We start from the raw sequence: 7,375 nt of genomic DNA on the forward strand, positions 1-7,375 counted from the left end.
AAAAGAAGGAAAAAAAGAAAGAGAAAGAAAGAAAAAAGGAGAAGAAGAACAAGGGGTAAAGGAGGGAAGGAAGGAAAAAAAGAGAGAGAGAAGAGAAGAAAGAAAGAAGAAAAAGAAAAAGAAAGAGAAAAAAGAAAAAGAAGAAAGAGGAAGGAAGGAAGGACAAATGGGGGGGGGGGAGACAGAGGGTAGGAGAGAGGAAATGGACAGATAAAACATTGAAGCTGCATCAGGTCGGCGGAGCTGCTTCAAAAATAACCTTTGAAGACTCAGGAGACACCAAGTCTTCCATCAAACTTATTCTTTTCTTTTTCTTCTGGGATTCTCCATTGTTTTGCTAGACTGCATGAGAGAGAGGAGGGGATTATTCTCCATATGCACAGTTCCTGAACAGAAACATCTTCTCTGATTCTTTATAAATATCGACAGTAGAATGATGATGTCACATTAATGTCAATTACATGTTTCTGCACAATAATGTACTGAATTGACCCAGAGGCCACCATCCCCCTATCAGCTGGATTCAGGCACTATTTCTTTTTTTCAGTGGGAATTTATATGCCCCTTGTATCAGGGGGCTAAAATAGTTTTTAAGATAGTATGCTATGCCCTGGCTTAACAAGGAGAATGTAGGCAGAGGCTACTGGAGGAGGGTTGGTGGGTGGAGGTGGGGATTAGCATCAGAAAGATGGCTGGGGGCTTAAAAGGCTTTTTTGGTCCCCTCAGGTGGATGCCACCCCATCCCTGATATACCTTCTAGCTCTTTCAAGTGTCATGGCCCAGAGGTTTCTTTTTTAACCTCCTTTTCCCAATGTATACTAGCTTCCTTGCAGCCGGCAGTACCAACCCTGAGTACACAGAGGCTTTGGAGATTTTTTAGTTTTGTCAAATGCAAATATGAAAGTGAAGGGTGCTTTGGTCCTTGCATTATCAATTTAATACCACTGAGTTATCCATGGTCCTGGCCTACAGGGATATTTACTTAAATGAAATTGCGCTGCTTCTATGCAACACTCTAGGCACAAGAAACTTCAATTCTCAATGAGAATTAGACTAGAAATTTCTAAGGCAAAGCCTTTATTAATTAATAGAAATTATGATTGCCCAACTAAAGACTGAACAAAATTGCTCAAATGTTCTCATATCTTACACTCTCTGGAAGGATAGTTTCTGGTATTTTTGGAGGAAACCTGTCCATATATTAAGATGGGATATATGTCTAGAAAGATAGGTTGAACTATATTTTAGAAGTTGTGAAACACTATAAGATATTGGATTGCATTCTTTAAACAATGAGAAAACAAAGAAAGCCTTATAAATGATGTTAGATGATACATTTATATTCCATTAAGATTACTCTAGCAGCATTAGAGCTAATTTTTAATAAATAAAAAGGCTAGAATAAAGAATCTCCATTAAAAATCCATTAAATAGCCTTGGGAAGATATGGTGAAATCTTAGGCTAGGGATGTAACTGTAGAAATGGAAAAATTACTCCTCAAGAGGGTAAATTAAAGAAAGATAAATAGGGCAAGCTGCCTGTTAATGGCAAGGGAAGTGAAATAGGAGCTGCAGTGTGAGAAAAGTGTGGAAGCCTTAGAGGAGGGTAGAGCCATTAGAGGGACTAGGGTACAAATCAGAGACAGCATGCCTGCCAGGATTTGAGAGAAAGGGATAAAATAGACGAAGCTGAATTTGAAGTTTCTGTGCAATTTTAAGAGGAAATGTCAATTGGTAGAGGGACTACATAATTTATCTACCATTCAAACGAGTGTATTTTGAAGTGAAATTAATGCTTGCGCATAGTTATTCATGGAAATTGACATAAACTCAGACTATCCCAAGTGAGTTGGGTTAGACTGCCAGCCCATATTGGGCACTATATGGCAGTTGATCTCAGGAGAGAGATTCGAGTTGATATTTTCAGTAATAGCAGTAAATGTTAATATTAACCCAGAAAAATGTGTGGTGACATATTTGTGTTTGTCTTTATTTACAGCAACTGGCATAATATTTCACAGTTTACTAAGAGTTTTATTGTATATCACCTTCTTTGATAGTGGAAACGTAAAAGGCAGGGAGGGAGGTCCCATTGTGCGCTGGTAAAATATATCTGACTGTCGTTTTATCCTTCAATATCTTTAATACTATTTGTATATTGGGGTAAACTGTAAGCTCCATGGAGGTTTTTCTTGTTCTAGTTAAAGCTATACTCCAAGCACCAATAAACAAATAAATAATTCACTGTGACAAACGTATCCTTCTGGAAGTTGTAAGGATGCAAATTATCCGAGTCTCAGCAAAACATACATTTTGGTTCGTGTTTATTGTATCTTTGAGTCTACTTTCTGAGATGAGTACTTTACTGAAGGAGAAAGAGAAAAGATTGAATGAATAAGAGCAGGAAGAAACTTATATTGTGTCATAATATCAAATGAAATTACAAATTTTGAACATGTATAAGAACCCTAAGATAATCATAAAACAGTAATCTAATCTTTGAAAGTCTTCAAGTCTATTTCTCAGAAACAAAAAGAATGAAAAAGAGCTATCCCCAAGATTGCTGTGGCAGAAATGGGAAAAGGAAAAATATCCTTATTTTTTTAAATAGCTGATTTAAACTTTGCCCAAATCCACTATTTATATGCTTAGAGAAAAGACATAAATGTTTCAGTTAACAAGATTTCAATATTTTCTGGTTTAAACAATTCACCTTTTAGTAAGTGCTTAGATATTCAGCTCCTCCCTTTCCTCCCTTTGCAATACAACATGGTGTCTGAATATACTGGAAAGCTGCTCCCTTTTGCCCATAATAATGTAGGAGTAGGATCTTAAATGCAAATATAGTTATTGCTGGTCTCCAGGTTCTTGCTGGCTTCTGATGATGCTTCCTGTGGTCCTCTGACCACTGTTCTGCCTACACACATATGATGCTACAGTCTTCAGATCGTGAACTTGTGACATGTTCTTTCAGCTTGGTCTAGATGTTGTGGTCTTCCCTATTGACTCAGGATGGCTTCGGCTCCTGCTGGCATTACTTGTCCCCTGGGAGTCTCTCTGCAACATTCTTCCATTCGCAATTTCTCCTTGTAACACTTGAGCCTTTCCATGCGGACCCAACTCAAAGCCTGCTAAGGTCACACTTTGCACCTTCTCACCTCTTCCATATTTATGCACAGAATTTGTGGGAACATCAGCACATCTTCCATATAATGTCAGATTGAGGGTAGACTCCCAGGAGCTAAACTCGGGCCACTGTCTGCCTGTATAGCTACTGTTCATAGCCTGCCTAGCCTGTCCAGGTTGCCATAACCACCCCCCTCCCACCCCACCCCGCCACACACACAAAGAAAAGATCTAAGGATAAGTACTATTATCATTCTCATTTTACAGATAAAGGATTTAGCTACGTAGTAGCAAAGCCAGGATTTGGACCCATGTGATCTTGCTCAAATCAAAGCTTAGTCACTATGCTGTGTTTCTTCTTTGTTAGGTGGTTAGGTGGCATGACTGTGAGAACATATGAATTACACATGCATGATACCTTCATAATTTAATATTTTCAACATATTATTTAAGCTCCTTTTCTTCTGAAGGTCTCAAAATGAACAAGAGGATATGGGAAGATTGTGTAAGTCCTGAAGATGGTGAGATGAGAAAGAGGAGAGATTCACAGTTTAAGAATAGGTGGTGCTAACTTAAGGAAAGGAAGAGTACATAAATAACATTGAGAAATGGTCCTGGGCTTAACAATGGAAATGTCCATTAGTATATTCATTGGTGAACTAATGTTTGAATCCACGCCTTCTATGCTGAAATTTTCTCCTCTTTCTATTACTCATATGCTTTTCATTATGAAGTCTGTCTTTCATCTTATATATGACATTTAAGTGTTCTTCTTTCTTGTTTAGATTTGTTTGAAGTGACTGAAAATTGTCTATAAGACAGAAATAAGTTTATTAATAATTTAGTTCTTGCCTAAAACATAGTTTTGTTTTTCTTTTCTTTTACTTCCTAACCCCACCCTATGCAATTGCATTTCATAAAAATGTGAAATTGAATTATTGGTGGTTTTCTTTAAATACATACCTTAATTCCCTTATATTTCTGGCCTTTGCACAAAATGGCCTTTATGCTAATCTGCGTCTTCCTGAATTCTCCTTGGCCTCTCCTCTTTTCCCATTGCAGGCAAAGATTTGTCTCTTTAACTACTTTCTGTTGTCCTTTAGGCATCATTCCTTTTGTGAAGACATTCTTTTTTTTTTTTTTTTTTTTTTAGAGACAGAATCTCCCTCTGTTGCCCAGGCTGAGTGCAGTGGCATGAGCATAGCTCACTGTAACCTCACAATCCTTGTTTCCAGTGATCCTCCTGCCTAACCCTCCCAAATAGCTAAGACTACAGGCATGTGCCACTACGCGTGGCTAACTTTGTAGAGACAGGTTCTTACTATATTGCCCAATCAAATCTCAAATTCCTGGACTCCAGGCATTCTTCTTCCTTGACCTACAAAAGTGCATGAGCCACCACACCCAGCTAAGATTTTTTGATTTCCAGAGAAAGTTTCTGCTTCCTTTGTTGAGAGTGTAGGTAGTTACTATTAATAATTACGCTAGAACAGCACATGTAAGCCAAGTCTATACTGGCTTGCAAGAGCCAATTTTGACATTTTCAAGAATTTGGCCAACTGGCTGTTAAGCCCATCAGTGGCTTAAAATTGACCATGGTGAGTGTATTTGTATCATGGAAATCTGCAAATACAACAAATCTTTTTTTGTTGTTGTTATTGTTTATTTTGTTTTTCTAGAGAGCTGGTTTATCAGCATATCTATGAAAATAATATGTCTATCATACATATATAAGTATTAATATAAAATGCTAATATGGTGAATGTAATTAAATTAGGCCAGCAATTAAGGTGATGCTATATTCTGCATATTTTTACCTACTTTATAAAACACAGTTTCATTTCTCTGAAAAAAGTTCCCCATAGTCAGGCTAGAATTTCAAGGGGAAAAAAAAGCTGTGTTCTGAAGTATAGGTCTGCATCTACATATGCTATCATCAACAAACAGCACAGCTATAGAGCTGTGAAAATTGCAGACCTTTACAACCTGGCCTTTGATTAATGACTTAATTAAAGTAGGATTAATATAAATCTTTTGGCAAGAAAGAATGCTAGTGAAAGTAGAACATATTCTGGCAATATACCCTTTCAGCAGTCATTGTAGGGGGCGTTGATAACAAGATGATAGAGTCAGTGTCAAACACTTGAAGATCTCCCTGAAAGAGGCTGATATTTGCAAGCTATGCAAGAAGAAACAAGAAGCAAAGAAATAAAATTTGAATGATCACTACTAAGTCAATATGTCATATAACGTACTTTTTATAAAGACTCTTAGGAAAAATTTCTCCCAGGTCTTAGTAGCAGGCAAAGCTGACTTCTCTCCAATAGTCATATCTAACTTTATGCACACTATGAATCCTGTAACAAATCCTGTTTTCATTTTTTTAATCTGATGACTGGGAGATAAGAGCTGTATTTTAGCCTAAATATTTAACATATGGAACCAGGAGTGCTTAAGTGTGCATGCTAACTCAAACCTCACGTTTACTCTTTTCTATCTATCTTTATTTTTCCATTGTCTCTCTTTTTTTTTTTTTAACCTTCATTTCTTCTTTAAGTGTATGCATTTTTGTAAACCACCCTAAGGCCTTTTTGTTCTGAAGTGGGGCCTAAAGAAATAGCACAGGCATGAGAAGGGCACAGCAGCAGGTTCTGTAAACCACATTTGCAGTGCTGGTTTCAAGGGAATATTGTGCCCGTTATTTCAGCTTCTGATGAAAAAGGCTCTAAGATACTAATATCCAAACTAATTTTTTAGTTATGAAAACTAAACCAGAAAGGTTGGGATGTGATCAATGTAATATTGTAACAAAGGAATTACTAGAGGCCAAGATTTATCCTTCAAGCCCCTCTGTAATTACAAACATTGGAAAATGACTGGTAAATGACATGCTGGTAGCTTAGGCAAATTATGTCTTCCTTGATGTCAAGGATAGTGGTTCTTTGGGTAAACTTGTTTCCCAGTAGCAGGAATCTTATATTAACGTAATGATGCAATATAGATGTTTATTTTTAGCCTATACTGATTACTGTATAATCAAGTTATTGTTACGATACCTCAACTATACATGTTAGTCTAAATAAGGCTTTACATATTAATTTTAACAGTCATAAGGTATGCATGATTCACTTTTAAAAAGCAAACACATTTGTTTCATCGGAATGTGTACCTTTAGGCTACTTATTTAGCCATCATTACTCAAAAATACCCCAAATTTTCTTGATATTATGTAAATGAGTGCTTGTACCTGTGGAAAGAAGATGTGGCATTCAATATTGATGTTAATTAAAGAGGACAAAAAAAACATGACATGTAAAAGTCCATAAAATCAATATGTTAATATTGACATACTGTTTTATTTCAATGAATTTAAATGTTTTGTACCTGAAATAATTTAAATATAGGTAGATATCAATTTTTATCATTTATATATATTTTAGCTAGCTAAAATGCCCCTTTTCTTTGCATCGGACTATAACTGATATTTTTACAGGGTTAGAAAATTCAGAATCTTTTCTAGAAGATGGCAAGGTAAAGAAATTTGGTGGGGAATAGAAAACAAAGGAGATATATACAGAGTTACAGATATTGACATTTTAGAATCACCTTGTGTCAGTGGGCTTATTTATGTAAATAATGCTGTGGGATTAGAGAGAAAGAATAGGTAAGCATGGTCTAGATTTTGAAATAAACCTAGCCTCTTTCACAACAAATCCAAAAGAGCCAGTGTTAATCTAGCAATTACTCTACATTAAAGTCATATTTAGGGCAAGTACTTAAATTGAAATATGATCTATTTTAGGACAGACTTCTAATTATTCCCTTGAATTCACATACATGAAGCGATTGAACAGTCTTCAGTGTAGCCCCTATTTTGTATGGTGCTCTTTTCAACAGTGTTTACTTTTTAAAATTAAACTATGCAATAGGCCAAATCAAAAGACAAAAGAAAAAAAGGTTTATTTTACTTCTCTTTAAAAACATATACATGTATTAGCATGGAGAAAATATTGTATTTTCTTATAACTTAAAATGTCTATTATGTAAGGTCGATCAATAAAATTTACACTGGCATTTAGCTGGGAAATACTAGAATCTGGCTATATCTGTGGAGAAGAACATGAAGGCAATTTTGTAATTTTTTATTCTATATATATACGTTTATGGCAATCACAATATGTTCATAATAGATACCTGATTTTATCTCTTAATTGAGGTGTATGTTATTATTACCAATTGACAATTTTTA

This window comes from Sapajus apella, unplaced genomic scaffold, assembly GCF_009761245.1.
Source record: "Sapajus apella isolate SASKATOON/1434 unplaced genomic scaffold, GSC_monkey_1.0 scaffold58, whole genome shotgun sequence".
Lineage (NCBI taxonomy): Eukaryota > Metazoa > Chordata > Mammalia > Primates > Cebidae > Sapajus > Sapajus apella.